At 41.5% G+C, this 17,545-nt stretch overlaps 1 protein-coding gene across 3 annotated transcripts in view; it reads right to left on the bottom strand.

Moving 5' to 3' along the window:
* The window catches only part of LRMDA (leucine rich melanocyte differentiation associated), a 738,096-nt gene that overhangs the window by 68,141 nt on the left and 652,410 nt on the right, over window positions 1-17,545 (bottom strand). The gene's annotated exons all lie outside the window — the stretch shown is intronic.

Here is a 17,545-nt window from a genome sequence, read left to right as displayed (position 1 = left end):
AGTGACTTTGAAAAGAATGGAGTGGTGATTAACAGCAATATTTTTTTTTTAATGAAACACAACCCTTCATCCTTGCCATCTTCTGACCATCCTCGCTCGTATGCAGCTCCCTGACAAGTAGAATAATAACGGTCATACATCACTGCCCTGAAAGTCCAATCATCTAAATCTTCACTCGCTCCAGCCTCTGAGACTCAATTACTTTATTGACATGCAATCTTCATAAGGGGAGAAATATTGTGCATGTAAGGTCACTTGGTTATGAAGACATATTATCATATTATCTGCATGAGGGTTGCAGGGCTAAGACCTGACAGAGCTAATTATAATGGTACATGATAGAGTGCTCAGTACATATTATTTGCTTGGCTGCAGCTAAAGGTGAGCTAAGACCCAACATCACACTGGCTCACATGAGAGTAACGCGCTTCTGCCTCAAAGGCCGTAACTTTTCAGAGCTTAACATTTTGCGCGCAGTATATCCTGGCATTTTGTTTCTTTGTGTAATGTGTACAATACAGGAGGCACGAAATAAACTACTCCTAGCATTTTGAATAAGCAGTTTGCCAAGGTATAATATGCACTAGAACCCCACATGTGCTATAATCTGAGCATACCCACTGTATAGTGAATGTCCCTGTATGATTCACAAGGAAATGGATGAGGGGCAAATGTGAATGCTGTAGCCAATACAAGGAAGAGCAATAACTGCTTCCTAGGTACTCAGACAGGTAAGTGAGCAAGCTCTACCTGAAAGCCCTTACTAGGGTAACACAGAATGCCCTGGCCTATCCTTGATGAGGCTTATGTTTTACCACAGCTAACTTCCCTGCTGTATCCTGCTTTCATCAGAGTCAAATTGTGGCACACAAGCTGCATCCCTTTTGGCTAAATTTCTTCAGGTACCTGGTTCAGGATTAAGCACTGAATCCTATGAGGTGTACTCTATTGTATTATGGCTTTGATGCGAGGACAATGTTTTTGTGGATGGGCCTACCAAAAGATGGGTCCTGAATAGAGACTTTCATTATTTATAAATTCCTAAGCTCCTGCAAAGTACAAAGTTTATAACTCTGAGCTCAGTAATTTATGTACCTTTTGTGTAGATTAAGATAAGGCAGAATTACATCATCATCATAATTATATCACCCTTCATCCGAAGATCACAGGGTGGTTCACAGCATAAAAATACAAAATGAGAAAACAAAATACATTTTAAAAACCCATTAACCTCCCTCCCACAAACACATTTAAAAGGTCATAGTGTTAATCAGCCAAAGGCCTGGTTATAGAAAATTGTTTTTGCCTGGCACCTAAATACCTGTAATGAAGGCGCCAGGTGAGCCTCCCTGGAAAGAGCATTGCACAAATTACAGTTACTTGGTCAGCCTTCCACCAAGCTCCTTGACTGAATATGGATCTGAACCTCACCTCCAGATGCAACACTGCATTCACAACAGTAGTAGTAGTAGTAGTTTATCAACTGTGTTCCAAGGAATCCCAGGTTCCATTGGAAGTTTATCAGTGAAGATCACAAAAGGCTTCCATACCACAACTGATTCTCTCTCCTGCAATTTGCCGCTATAAGGGAATTGACTGGGTGTTCTGCAACATGCACTCAGTCCAAACTAGAGAAGAATAATGCTCAAGAGACCATATCTATGTCTCACTGTAGAACATACTGCACTGGGTAGGGGTTACGTGGCTGACAATGTAGACATCATGTCCTTAAAGTTCAAAGTCTAAGAACAGCAAAATGGTATGAAAACATTAATGGATGCATTTCTTCTCCCTGTGACTGTAATCCCCAATTGCCCCCTACAATGTTTAACCTAAAATCTGTAACTCACTGACTTCTTCCAATTCAAGTTTCCAATGCACAGTTTTCCTTCTTTCAGCTTCGTTCAGTACCCACATTTTTGTTTTTCCATTGTACTGATGCTACTGCTTAAACTGACAGTCAAACTGTGTCTTTTTGAACTACTGGCATAACATAGAACATATTATTCTTTGATGTTCTTCTTTTCATTTTCCCCTCAGCAAGGAGCAGCAGCCATAGGAAACAAAGATAATGGAAGGGATACTGTAAAAAAAAATAGGCAGTTAACTGGCAATGATATTGTCTCAGTTTCACTGTGGAATGCTCAGAAAGTGTGAATTAACAGTCCAATACGTGTTAACCTATTTCCTTACATTCAAGTTTTTCTTTTTTCTTGTTCCATTTGAAAATCTAAGTCATCTTAAAGAACATAATTATTAGTCCTGCATATACATTTTTATAGTAACCTTAAAAACTCACAGACAATATATACTCCAATGCTCCATGTTTACCAAGGACAGCTATAGATGCTCTCAAATTTCCCTTGAACTACAACAAAATTATATTGTCTACCTCACAGTGTCTCCATGGCAGAATGGATCCACATGCAAATGCCATCATCGATTTCTTATGTGTTTTTGCCAGTGAAATAAGCATTTCTGTATGCTATTGTATTTGATTACCAGTCCATTTATACATCAACCCAAGTCCTGTCTGTGTGATCTGGCTAGCTGAGTTCAGGGCTCGGCTTCAGATGCAGTTATAACAAAATGAGAAGAGTATTGCTAGATTAGGCCAATGGCCCATCCAGCCTAGCATCTTGTTCTCACTGATGCCAACCAGGTGTCTAAGGGAAGTCCAAGAGCAGGACCTGGCTGCTACAGCATTCTCCCTACCTGCAGTTCCTAGCAACTGATATTCAAGGTCATAGTGCCTCTAATACAGGACATAGAATATAGCCATCACGGCTAAAAACCATTGAGAACCAGTCTGAGGTGAGACCAGGCAGTTCTGGTCAACCACCTGTAAGACTGCTAGCTGAGTTGGGGAAGTTGTGTCAGCAAAGGTATAAAATCATCTGAAGCCTTTAAGAACCTGGCAGGACTTGATCTTCCTGTGGTTCTGTCCCCTCCCACCAAGAGCTGCTTGCAATATTTAAAGGACCTGTGGCCTATTCTGCAGCTGCATGCTCCTGTGTGGCTGTGGAGCAGGAAAGGCTGCAGGGAAATCATCTTCGGTGTAGGAGGAGGTAGTTGGTGCATCCTCTGAACCAGAGTCCTGCTAGGGCCAGTGCTGGGACCCTGAGGCAGGGGACATAGGGCCAGTGGTGTAGCGTGGGGTGTGCAGGGGGGGCCGGCCGCACCGGGCGCAACATCTGGGGGTTAGGGTTAGGGGGCACAAATCCACGGGTTAGGGGGCGCAAATCCATGGGTTAGGGGGCGCAAATTACTTGCCTTGCCCCGGGTGCTGACAACCCACGCTACGCCACAGCATAGGGCAGTTCTTAAATTGGTTGCAGAGAGATTTGGTGCTGGATAAATTAAGGTTAAGCATATTTCAAATGAAGACACAATACCGTAATTCAAATTTTGTTCTGCTAATTGTTGTCATTCCTTCAAACTGTAATTGCACGTTGTTTTATAAACAGATTTAATACTAATGTGGTTACATTCATCTCCCGCCAATGGCCTCCTCACCCTGCTTTGAACATGTGTTTTGCCAGTGAAAAAAGCGGCCTGAAGGCAAAGTGGAGTACATAGTAGATAACACCACACCAGGGAAGCCAGAGAGAGATCCAGATGCTGGAGTAGAGGTAAGGTAGAGTGCCCAGTCAGGGGTGACGAGAAGAAAGGGGAACAGATCCTTGCCAGAGTGGGAGAGGAGGGAAAAATGACTCCTGAGGAATCTGGAGGAGGAAAGGGTCTGTGAGAGAACCCATGGTCAGAAGAGTGTCTTCCTAATATCTGGAGGAACTGATGCTCAGAGTGAAGAGATGCTTGAAGGTCTGGCTCATCAAGGAGTGGTGGATGTGCCAGTCAGCAACAATAAGCCCTATGACCATTTACTGTAAGTCTTCTCCCTGCCCAAGTGCCCAACCCTTAACCCACAGTAAACACGGATGCTCCCCCACAGGAAATCAGTACTGTATGAAGTCTGAGTTCCGCTTCCCAAGTTGGACACCAAACGTGGGAAGCACTGGTGCTTACTATCAGAAGTTGACAGTGACACCAGAAGACATCTTTGAAATGCTGCTGAATGTGTGGGAAAGGTGTGAGTGACCGCAACATTGGTAGGAGGAAATCATCCATCCTCCCTGGAATGCCTGCAAGCTGACAAAGTTTGGTCAGACTTGTTGTGCTCTGCAGTGTGGTTTCCCAATTATGATTTCACCCAAACAGCAAGCCTACCACTGTCACTAGGTGTTGGGGCTTGCCATTTAAAAAATCGCATTCCAATGTGAATATAATGAAATTTTATTCCTGCTGTCAGCTTTGGGAGTGAGGCAAAGGAAACTGAGGGGTACATGTGGAGTTCAAAGGGTTTTTGAAATTTCCATCTCTTCCTTCTAGAGACAAAGTGTTGTGCTTTGAACTCACGAGTGGGGTGTGTTACCTACGTTTGTTTATCTTAAATAATGACCTGTTTTAGAAATCTATATATATCTTTTAAAACACTAAATAATGCATGTCATTTCAGCTTAGTTGCAACTGTTTTAATTAATCATAGTCCTTGGTTTAATTTGTTACATTTTTAAATTATATAATTTGAAGGGATGTCTTCATCATAAATGCATCATAAATGCCTGTCTCTTACAAAAGCGGAATTTTTTTTGTGTGTGTATCTCCTTCTGATGCTGAGCTGAGGAAGAAGAGGCAAACAACCCGGCCAAATGTAACAATTTGGGGGAGAAAGGTTTTGCAAATTGTGTCCCCGTACTGGCTGATTAGACAAGCAGCAAAACCAGCCAGTCAGTTATTGCAACAACAAAACCCTTGAAAGCCATAAATCTCTGTCTAATAAAATGAGCTGTTTATTTAAACTTTGCTGTGCAGTGATGGCCTCTTGGAACGAAGGAAAGAGCCTTCACAGCACAGACCTTGGCAAGCAAACAGGCAGAACAAAGCCAATGAACGACAGCAACAGTAGAGAGAACAAGATGTGGAATGTGAACAGGAAAAAGCTACATATGTAGTTTTTAAAGTGACTACATGAAATTTTGTTGATGGGAACACAAAGGAAAAGGTCACCCCCTCAGGCCTCAAAGCCATTTTATTAAGGAAATATGAGGACTAAAAAGGAAACAAATGCTAATGGCATGCCCCAAACCATGAAACCATATATATATATATATATATATATATATATATATATATATATATATAGTCAAAGTAACTTTGAAGCTAACAAGGCCAGGCATGCAATTTCAGGTCCCTGTGTTTTAGATGAACTATGGAATGTAAGGCATTCAATACATTTGGCTGAATTGTGAAGTGTACGTGACTAGGTGTCACCCACCTAGCTATAATGCATGTGGACAACATGACAATGCTGATATCACCCATAGTGCAGACACAGCTGGGACGATCTCCAGAGAATGGGTGCTGGGCAAAAATAAAATGGAAATGAGCAGCAACAGCCTTTGGGAAAACAAGAAACCTGTGCCAAAAAGGCCACAACCAAAAGGGGATGACACAAAATACTTGGGAGGCCAAAGCGGGACTTTTTTGTCCATATTAAGGTGCAGGCTAAGCAGAAAAGGTATATAACATTTTTAAAAGGTTCCCCCGACCCCACAATCATACTCAGTATGTTTGGCTATAATGAGTATTATGTGTAACAAAGGCATTTTGTCATGTTCTTTTATGAAGGGCAGAACAGATGTCACTGACTGGGGCAAGAAAAATATGTCAAGAAAATGTATCCCACTGGTTTCAAATGCTGAATATATTACTTCATGAGGAATGTAGGAAGCAAGCACTAAAACTATCCCTTTTGATAAGAATAGTATGCACATATATTCTTGTTAAGGCAATATGTAAGAACCAATGAGCACCTATTCAGAAAGGTGCACTGGTGCGGTCTGCTCCTGTAACTTGCCACAAAACTTGAGCTAGTGTCTACCTTTGGCCAGGTGTTGGAGGCAAGTGAGTCAAAAGAATTAATTCAAGAAAGAAGTTACAAGAAATGGGCACCATTGAGAAGGAAAGAGAAGGAGAATTCTCATTAAGAAGAACTTGACCTTCTCATCACCAATTACCATTATAGTGGTACCTCGGGTTACAGATGCTTCAGGTTACAGACGCTTCAGGTTACAGACTCCGCTAACCCAGAAGTAGTACCTCAGGTTAAGAACTTTACCTCAGGATGAGAACAGAAATCGCACAGAAGCGGCGCGGTGGGAGGCCCCATTAGCTAAAGTGGCACCTCAGGTTAAGAACAGTTTCAGGTTAATAATGGACCTCCAGAATGAATTAAGTTCTTAACCCGAGGTACCACTGTACATTATTCTGGGACTCGTTGGTCCAGCTTGGGGCCCAAGTTGATGTGAGAGGAAAGAGTGCTTTTCACAGTCTCATTAGGTCTTGTTTTTAAATTGAACCCACTTTTCAATCTAAGATTCCCAAAACATGTTTTTTCTTCAGATTCACATACTTAGTTGCAGTCATTCGTTCATGTATTTGTAAGTCCAATGACAGATTGTTGCAAGAAGTTCTATGCTGCCTAGAGACGTGCTTAAAGACTTCTCAGAATCTTTAGCTTGCTTATAATGTGGTGACATTTTGCTGATGGAAATTGTTTGCGAATCTCTAGCATGCAGGTCACACACTGAGGAAAAACCTGGAGAGGATTCCTCATGTGCCTGGAATTCTGAGGCGAGGAGGGACCTCCCTACTGTCACCTTTCCCAACAGGATAGGCTTCAGGGACTGTCTTGCCATTGCCTCAACCAACATTCTCTGATGTGAAATATTATTTATTTATTAAATTTCTATAGAGCCCTTCATCCGAAAACCACAGGATGGTTTACAATATAAATACACAAAATACATACCGTAATAACAAACAAAAGCAATATCCCCATCCCTACCATACACAATTTAAAAGGCCAGAGATTGTTTAGTTAGCCAAAGGCCTGGGAGAAGAGGAATGTTTTTGCTTGGTGCCTAAATATATGTAATGAAGGTGCCAGGTGGGCCTCCCTGGGGTGAGCATTCCACAAGAGGGGAGCTACCGCTGGAAAGTCCTGTTCTTACACTGCTGACCTCTGGACATCTCAAAGAGGTGGCACATGAAGAAGTGCCTCAGATGATGGTTGTAGGGTCTGGGTCGGTTTATATGGAAGAGTAGAAGGAGCCATCACTGTCCCAAGAGAAGGAAGGGGAACCTGTGGCTCTTCAAATGGTAGGCTCCCATCAGCCCCAGACAGCATGGCCTATCAAGATTGATGACAGGGGTTGTAGCCCAACCCATCTGGGGGGCCACAGGCACCTAATTTCTGCTCTAGAGCTTTATTTTGCTTTATGTTCCCTGGAAAAATCTGCAAGGCGAGCAGTACATTATAAAAGCAATGATGAACCCAGCTGATGAAACATGTTTTTCATCCACTGGTAAATCATCTGTCATCATGCTAAGGCCAAGCATCACTGACCACTTCAGTCTCCAAAGTATCCTGCTCTAAATATAGTTTAATAATGAAAGCATTCAGCTTCCCAGTGGAACAGATGACTACTGTCAATAAATCAAATGAGCACTAGTAAAATGCAGGGTCTGAAAGGTCTTGTTTCACTTTATAATCTTGTTTGCATCTTTCATCTTTGCCCCCAGTAAAACAGATGAGTGTGTACAGGTGGGGTGGGTGGCCAAGCAAGTATCCCAACTGCCAATGAAAATTAGGTCTTAAAACGACACAGTCAAGAATATCAAATATGGCTGTAGTCTCTTATTCATCAAGTCATACATTGCACTGAGGAGCATTTTACATTTGTCCCAGCTCCCTTGAAAATAGACTGTATGGGTCCGTGGGGAGTTCAAACATGAAACACAGAATGGTATCCTGACTGTGTGAATGAGCAAAAATCTCATTTCAATGTCTTCATCTTCAAGGAAGAGGGCACATGGAATTGTGTTTTATATTTTTTCTGGCCTCCTTGAATCGGGTGTCAAATTGGCTATCATCCTTGAAATTCAGAAGGTTGTCCAGGATTTGCATTGGTGCCTCATTATTCAACACAGGTGTTCACATTCAGTTGTATTTTGCATCCCCGCCTTGAAAATGGGTGAAGAGTAGGAGAGAGCATCAGCTCGGGGGGCTCAATAACGTTGTACTGGGATGATTCTGGAGAGTGAAAGCGCCATCTTAATGTTGTTGTTGTTTAGTCGTTTAGTCGTGTCCAACTCTTCGTGACCCCATGGACCAGAGCACACCAGGCACTTCTGTCTTCCACTGCCTCCCACAGTTTGGTCAAACTCATGCTGATAGCTTCGAGAACACTATCCAACCATCTCATCCTCTGTCATCCCCTTCTCCTTGTGCCCTCCATCTTTCCCAACGTCAGGGTCTTTTCCAGGGAGTCTTCTCTTCTCATGAGGTGGCCAAAGTATTGGAGCCTCAGCTTCAGGATCTGTCCTTCCAGTGAGCACTCAGGGCTGATTTCCTTAAGAATGGATAGGTTTGATCTTCTTGCAGTCCATGGGACTCTCAAGAGTCTCCTCCAGCACCAGTCATTTTATTAACACCCCCCTTTAACAAATCAGATCAGAGCCCTCCCAAAGCCTCATTGTGCTGTTGTTTCTGCAGCTTACAGCTGATTTTTAAAAGGCTATTAACGTAGCAAGAGGACTGAAATGAAACGAAACTGTTCAGGGAAAAATTATTTTAAAACAACATGCTCAGAATTGTCCCTTCCCTACCCACTCGGGTATGTCACGTCAACAAATGTGGATATGTTTGTACTTAAGATGGCTATGTCTCTGGTTGTGTGAGAATTCAACTGGAATTCCACATGTAGCTTACAACAGAAAAGCAGCAGTGTTTGTTTCCTGGGAAATGATTCAGAAATGAAACAAACATATAACTGGATTAAGTTCACAACTCAAAAAAGCAGCAAAAAGTCTGATCATAAGCCTGAGGCACAGAGACAGTTACTTAACAGCATTCATAAGGTGGCATTATTTAGTTGCAGAGCAGGATGAAAATGCTTAAATGGTCCATAATGGGGTACAAATATGGATGAGGCAGCTGAAAATTTATATATTTTTTGTGTTTTTATATTGTAAACCATCCTGTGATTCTCAGAGGAAGGGAGGTATAGAAATTTAATCAATAGTAATAAATATAATAATATGGATGATGGGGTTATAGCTCAACATATGGAGGGCATCAGGTTGGGGAAGGCGCCTAATGAATAATTAAAACCAGAAAACCTCAAATATTAACAATGTTCAAGAGTACCTGCATTACAGATGGCCCAATGATAGTCTTTTTCAAAACTGTGTTCTTATATCTGAACTACTTTGGGGTTCATTATATGAAATCAGGAATTCCTTAATAAAATGAGAAAGGGGGACAAATATCTCTGAAAGACTCTGTGCTCACCAGTACTGATTTGTCCCTTGCCAGGGGCATCCTGCAAGAGGATGGAAAGCAGATCTGATGCCACAGTGTCCATTTAAGCAAGAAGACAGTGAAGGCCAACAAGCCCAAATGCACTCCATGAGTGTGTCCTAGTATATGCCAGAGAAAGAAGCCTTTATGACATGGGTTCTATGGTTGACGTGTGTGGGTCCTCAGCACATGAATCAATGTAGAAAGGGCTCCCCAAAGGAAAAGGGTTTGCAAGTCACCCCTCCATTAATTTAAGCACTGAACAGAATACACATAAAAGGTACACACAGTTGGTGGTAACATATAGCGCATTATGAAGTACGCTATGGAGTAGCATTCCCAGACCTTTTCTGTTATTATTAACATTTATTTAAACAGTGCCATCAATGTACATGGCTCTGTACACAATTAAAATAAGAAAGTATAACTCAAATCTAAAATACTTTCTCTTCTGATAGAACTGATGGTTAGTCTATTTCAAACCGTTAAGTCAAAGCAGGCTCCCTTTCAGCATGTCAAATTAATGCAAGTGAATGCAAAGCATTAAGGACTCCCCACCCTCCTAAAACGACACCAATATTTCTTAACCCACAGAGTCAGCAGTTCTCCAAAACCATCCAAATTTTAAATAAATAACATATGTGAATATAAACTAACTCTACCCAGCTTCATTTTATTATTTTTGCCTTGTAATTTATTGAGTTCCATCATTAAACAGATTTTGGGGGGGGGGGGTTATACAGGAGATAAAAGAAAAACGTAAAGCTTTTTGGCTGTTTTGATCACCTTCTTATATTACAAGTTTTTCAAAGCCTTCCCCCTTCACTTAAATACTAAGGTTAGCCACATAATTGCAGATCTTTTTTTTCTTCTGGTTAACATCAGTCCATTACTAGGCTATGTAACAGGATCTTGGAATCAGCTGCTGGGTCTGACCGCTACAGCTCACTCATTTGAATGTTCTTGAAGTGACATTGCCTGTCACAACTCATCAACTGATCACATTCTTAAAGTGAGTTATCTTCTTAAATTGCCATGATATTTCCCCCCTCCACCCTATTTAAATATATGGTTGTACACTTTGCCTTTCCTAGACCAGATTCATACTTTGCCCTGGAAAGAGTAACAGATTCTACTATTTTTGCAAACCATTTCCACTCACAATATAAATCAAACTCTGCTTCAAGTTGCTAAAGGGTTTGGCATCGGCTATAAAAAGGTGAGAATGTTTCTAACGCATCCAATGATTGTTTTGAAGCCAGTTTAAACATAGAGAAGAAACTAAACTTAAGTATTTGATGACATTTTGGAAACTCATGATGAGTGTATGTTGGGGAGTTAAGGAAAGTTCTGGTCCAGTAAAATGTATAACCTTAATCTGTTTTTTAATCTTATTCTGTGGGACTGTGGCACTCAGCCACTGACTACTTTTCCATGGTGTATCACTCCACTGAGCCCTGTCCTGCCACTTACCTCTTCAGAGTTTTCTGCCACCCCTCAGAGTCTTGGTTTACCTTCACCTCTGACTGTGCAATTTCTAGTTCGCTAAGTTTTCTCATAAATATGTGCAATAGCAACTTGCTTTCTGTCACCTCTTTAGGTTGGTGATAAATTATTAGGTGTGAGGGTTATCAAGATATTCTGAGTTTTTACCCCTTAAAAACAAATTATTAAGCTTTTTTAAAAAAATAACCCATAAGCAAAACACTCCTTAAATTTGCCTCAATAATAAGAGCATTGAGATTAAAGAAACCAGTTAGAAGTCATCTATTTCAAATTCATCAGGTTTTGTTACACTAATTGGTTCTATATTCTTTACTGTAGCCAATCCGATTTTTATCTTGCAAGTTCCAAAAGTGGCAATATGTTGAAATCACTATTGTGGAAAAAACCTCAGGGCAAAGAGGAATTTTCAACACTCTTTTCAGATATCAGTTTGAAATTATCGAAGTTTTCTTGGATTCACAATAGATTCTTGCTATGACCATTTTTGTTGTTGTTGCTAAATGTAAGGTAACTTTCAAGTCAACAGCTGTGGAAAGGAATTGAAGCATGTGCATCGTAAAACTGCCAGTGGAATCAGACGGGTAAGGGATACATCTTGATTTAAATCTTGGAATAAGAACTTTAATCTTTGGAACTGGTAGAAGATTATCATTTCTAAATTATGAGGAATTATTCTATTTGCGGGATACCTAAAACCTTCTGGGGAAAATGGGGGTGGCTGTGCCAGTTCATAGTATGAGTCAATGTCTGAATGTTAGGGGGATAGTTTGTTTCATCTAGGGTTTGTACTTCTTGTGCTGGCCAACTTATCCCCTCCCCCGTCCCCAATTTCTCCTTGGTCACAGGAAACACTAACAGGCACTGAGACATCAGGTCTTACAGACAAAAGCCTGTCTAATGTATAATAAGGTTCATCTCCAAGAATGAAAATGGGTAAATATTAGTAAAAAAAATTACACAAATCACTTTCCCAACTTACATAGCCTTTGGATCCAGAAATAATAAAATGTGTATCTGTTTACCTGGGGCAAACTTGCAACAATTCTCAGACACAGTGATTTTAGAATATGAATTCATAACACGCTGGCTTTTAGTGAACTGAAGTCAGCTGAAAATTATGTTGATCTCAGGTCATGCTGGCTGCAGGCCGGCCCTTATTGTACAGTGACTGGCTGGTGTGAAACACAGACTCATATTCAAACAGTGAAGATTGTCCCAAAAGTCTGGCAGCAATGAGGACATTCTTGGATTTGCACACCCCTCTGACTAGCAAACACCAGGACTACTCTGAGTACTGAAGGAACATCATTCTTTGCAAAGGATGAACAAAGGATGTTTCCTTCCATAAAGACTTGAGAAATTGGAAAATAACACTGCATAGGTAGATAATATTTTCTAAGTATTGTCTTTTCAGGAAACATTAGGCACTACTGGGGAGCGGGGAGGTTGCCTCTGGGCTTTTGCTAGCACTAGATATGTCAAAGGAGGTTTTCACTAGTAATTTGGGAAGCTTACGCCTCTGGGAGTCACTGCTGTGATTTCAAAATAGAATTATCCGATGCTGTGTGATTTCTTGAATCATTAGTTTCCCATCTCATCCACCTTATTTCTTCATTTCCCCTTTTATTTTGCACGATCCAGCAGCAAAGGAGATGTAAGAAGAAAGGCACCTTAGGGAACAAAGGGAGTAGTGTACTTATCCTCCCCATTAATACATAAACAAATTTACATATAATTATCTGATTAAGCTGCCAAGTGATTAACTCTGTGGAACATTCTGTATCTATGAATTTATGCAGGTCTATCTATGTAGTGGCATATCTGGGAAAGTTATCTACATTTTTAAAAACCTGTGTTTTAACTTGTACTACGTCCTTCACCTAGTCAAGCTAATACTAATATACATTTTTAAAGCATGCAGGCTAGTCTTGTATAAAGTGAAAGTTGCTCCCAAACTAACCCTCCCCGGGAAACTTTATCTTCATCAATAGAGGAATGATAATACTGATCAACCCTACAGTGCTATCATAAAAAATTCTCCTTTTTCTGCAATTTCTGAGATAATCCATAAGAAACAATTAGAAGATTTATTCTGAAGTACTTCTTCATGCTAAGTATTAAGTAATTTTGCTATTGCTCACTCAAGAAAAAATGCAGCATTGCAAGTAGTTGTCAGCCGAAAGGCCCTGAATTTCCACTCCACAGGCTTTCCTGTCCCACATTCAGTGCTATTTTTCTAGAAAAAGAGGTGTCGGAACTCACTATGAACACCTCCCTTGTTCTCTTATAATGGCCAAAGTGCCAGGACAGAGTTCCAGTGAGTTCCGGCTGAAAAAAAAAGTCCTGCTTATTATTGAAGGATGAAGGTCCCTTTGCAGGCCAGTCAACGTGTACTTTGTAGAGGACTAGTCTCCATGTGTTTTAGATTCATTTAAGTATTTTACTGTGTCACTGCATTAAAAGCACACAATAATGGTGTGACATGTGGGACAGGGAAGAGGTCAACATACATCTTCATAAGGATCAAGCAATAGTGGGAAAGGGGCACCTGAAAAATCTGCCAGATCTTTATTAAGGTTTTCTGGAGGCACGCAGACTGCAGAAAGAACATGGGCATCTAACCATGGTGCTTACAGTATCTGATCACAGAGCTGCTCTGTAATCACAAAAAGAGATTGCTAATATTATCTGCCATTCTATCTTTCCATTCTTAAGGAAATCAGCCCTGAGTGCTCACTGGAAGGACAGATCCTGAAGCTGAGACTCCAATACTTTGGCCACCTCATGAGAAGAGAGGATTCCTTGGGAAAGACCCTGATGTTGGGAAAGATGGAGGGCACAAGGAGAAGGGGACGGCGGAGGACAAGATGGTTGGACAGTGTTCTCAAAGCTGCTCTGTAATCACAAAAAGAGATTGCTAATATTATCTGCCATTCTATCTTTCCATTCTTAAGGAAATCAGCCCTGAGTGCTCACTGGAAGGACAGATCCTGAAGCTGAGACTCCAATACTTTGGCCACCTCATGAGAAGAGAGGATTTCTTGGAAAAGACCCTGATGTTGGGAAAGATGGAGGGCACAAGGAGAAGGGGACGGTGGAGGACAAGATGGTTGGACAGTATTCTCAAAGCTACTAGCATGAGTTTGACCAAACTGCGGGAGGCAGTGGAAGACAGAAGTGCCTGGCGTGCTCTGGTCCAGGGGGTCACGAAGAGTCGGACACGACTAAACAACTAAACAACTAAACAACAATAACAATATTATCTGCTAAGCGAGAAGCAACAGAGTACATAGGTGGTTTTGCCAATGCACCATGCACTTGATCTTCCCCTACTTTCTCCTACCCTGCTTGCCTTGCTTGGCAGGTTTTAGCCCAGAATGTTTATGTGGCTGCTGTCACTCCATAACTTAACGCAGTGGTGGTTGTGGAAGTGCCAAGGACGCCACACTTCTCATTACCACCCCCTGTTTGGGCAAGCTGGAGAACTTCCTCTGGCTGGATTCTTCCCAATGGCTGCAAGTTTCTGGTCCTACTTTAAAGGGATTTATATCTCCTAAATTCTTCACACCTTGGAACTGTGAGCAGCAGAACTTAAAGGAAATTCTTGTTTAACAATGCACTTTAACTTAAAGTAGAAACTTACACTGATCAGCACACTGTGGCATGAGTTCAACATACTGAAAGTCTGAGCAAGCTCTTCCAAAGAAATCCAAAGCGTGCTGTGTGCGTTTGGAAAGTATTCCTTCCAGCTGAATTTGAGCAGGCCTGGCAGAATAAAAGCCTTTGATTTGAGGGGAGAAAATATATTTAGGATTTTGCAATGGGCCCTTTGAGGGTCATTTATTGTGCATACTTTTCAGCAGTACGTCTGAAATTAACATTGCCTCTTTGCAAAGCAACAGGAGGTCATGTTATTATGAGAACACAATCAGTAGAATTGGTTATGACTAGGCTTACTTTCTGAAAATGACAGTCTATGCTACAGCAGCCGTTATATTAATATTTTCTATTTTACTTAAAAACAAAACAAAACAAACCCTGGAAATTTTACTGTGCAGCTGATGGAGTTGTTGTAAACTAAAAGATCGCATGATCTGATCAAGACCCAAAGAACCCACTTTTAAAATACCCAAACCATCTGGCTGGCTGTCCCATGATAAATCTCTATGATAAATGTCTTCGTTTTGATGTTACAAAGGAACCACAAACCTGCTCAGTTTTTGGCACAGCTGAACACTCACTGGCAACAGTAGAATAGAACTCACATGTCCAAAAATAGAGAAATAAATCATTTTGACCTGTGGGGGTGTAATAGATTTAGAAAAAAGCTGATTGTAATTAAAGGGAAAAAAGGGTTAGCCATTATAATTCATCTCTGGAGGGAAGGTGTATTTTTAAAGTTCATTCACTGCATTATTCTGACACATAGTTTCATATCAGTATATTTCAGCATAACTGTATATTTACAGTTTGATTCATATAATCACATGCAGGATATTTGGTGGGGGGAAACACAAATTAATTGCATTCCCATCCCCCAATATGCTGAATGCACATGCACTATTCTATTAGTGGCTGAATTTATATTCAGGGCCATTTCACATATTACCCAAAGACAAGCTTGTGTTTGAAATTGAGTGTGCATTCAACAGGAGTTTGTAAATAGCCTTAATGAGTGTATCTGCATCTATACATTTTGCAATCATAATTTACATTTTTAGGTGTAGCACAGCTGCAAATGTAATGTATAAAGTGGTCAGTTCCAGGGGAGTTTCTTTGGATGCCTGGGAACACCCCACTCTGCCACTGTTACTTTCCCCTTCCCCAAAGGTAAGATATTGCAGACAAATAGTAGTGGCTTGCAAGACTGAAGAGAGCAGCGCTGCTTGCATCAGCAACCTTGCAATGCATCCTAGTCCGGAATCCAAAGAACCACAACCAGGATCTCAAGAACCTTGTAAATATTCCCGCCTCTCCACCACTTGCTATACAGTGGCACCTTGGTTCCCGAATGGCTAAGTTGCCGAACAAATCAACTCCTGAACTCTGCAAACCCAAAAGTAAGTGTTCTAGTTTGCGAACATTTTTCGGAAGCCAAACATCTGACACAGGCTTCCACTTGAGTGCAGGAAGCTCCTGCAGGCAATTGGAAGCTGCACCTTGGTTTTCGAACGCTTTCATGAGTCGAATGGATTCCCGGAATGGATTAAGTTTGAGAACCAAGGTACCACTGTATTGCAATCCACTTCTGAAACAAAAGGGAGTCCTAACAGCACCTTGTATCAAGTGTAATTGTAGGAGTCTACTTTGGCGCTGTGGGTTAAACCACAGAGCCTAGGACTTGCTGATCAGAAGGTCGGCGGTTCGAATCCCCGCGACGGAGTGAGCTCCCATTGTTCGGTCCCAGCTCCTGCCAACCTAGCAGTTCGAAAGCACATCAAAGTGCAAGTTGATAAATAGGTATCGCTCCGGCGGGAAGGTAAACGGCGTTTCCGTGCGCTGCTCTGGTTAACCAGAAGTGGCTTAGTCATGCTGGCCACATGACTGTACGCCAGCTCCCTTGGCCAATAAAGCGAGATGAGCGCCGCAACCCCAAAGTCGGCCACGACTGGACCTAATGGTCAGGGGTCCCTTTACATTTACCTTACTGTTCAAAAACATACAAAAAGCCCCACAAACAAAATCCAACTAGACAAACTGACAATACCCCTCATCAGAATAGAGGAGGGGGGAAATGTGCCCCAATGGGCCAGTCAAGGGACATCCAAATTCCTTTTCAGCCCTCATAAAGTGTGACTGGTTAATCTCATACTACTACAGAGCAGGTGGGCAGGATTCCACAAACGCAACAGATGCCGAGGGTGCTACTGCCCCTTGTTCCCCTAATGTGCTTCTTCCTAATGGGATACAGGGCAAACTCATGGGATTCCTGCTGTAAATGTGGGACAATCCTTGTGGGAACTGTTGGCTGCTTCAGTAAATTGATTTGATTACATCTCACCTAGATTGCAAAAAACAGGTTGCGCTATGGCATACCCCACACCATTTCACAGATGAAAATAGGGATATTCTTGTGCACTTCTACTCCCACAAGTCTTACTCACGACCATTTGCACTAGAAACACATTGCTGAAGGCTCTTTTCCACCTGGTGTACTGATTGCCCAGAGTGTGTTATTTTAGCCAAAACAACACAAGAAAAACAAATTTGTGTTTTGTGAAATGGCAAATGGCAAATTATATGGGCTTTGTTATTAATTACTCCCATGTGTACTAGAAACAAGATATATCTGAAAGGCTCGACCCTAAATGACCACTTTCATCACCTTATTTGAAGGTTGGAGGACTGCTGTTTTTATTTCCCACAATTCTTCTGTATATTTCTATGTCAATCTAGCATTGTTTCCAGGAGACTAATGGGAAATAAAAATGGTGACCAGCTGCCACCACTGGGTTACAGCAGTAAATCAGATGAGCACCCAAATGCACATCCAAGTGTCAATGTTGTGCACCCACCCTGCATTGCTTTTAATGGGGTGTGAATTGCAATGCAGTTCTCCAGTCTCATTCTGGCACATGAATGTCTGTTTTTAAGTACAACTAAAGCCATGTAGGG

Source organism: Podarcis raffonei, chromosome 5, assembly GCF_027172205.1.
Source record: "Podarcis raffonei isolate rPodRaf1 chromosome 5, rPodRaf1.pri, whole genome shotgun sequence".
In the NCBI taxonomy this organism is placed as follows: domain Eukaryota; kingdom Metazoa; phylum Chordata; class Lepidosauria; order Squamata; family Lacertidae; genus Podarcis; species Podarcis raffonei.
Note: the sequence above shows the minus strand (reverse complement) of the source record. Positions and strands in the feature narration are given on the sequence as shown.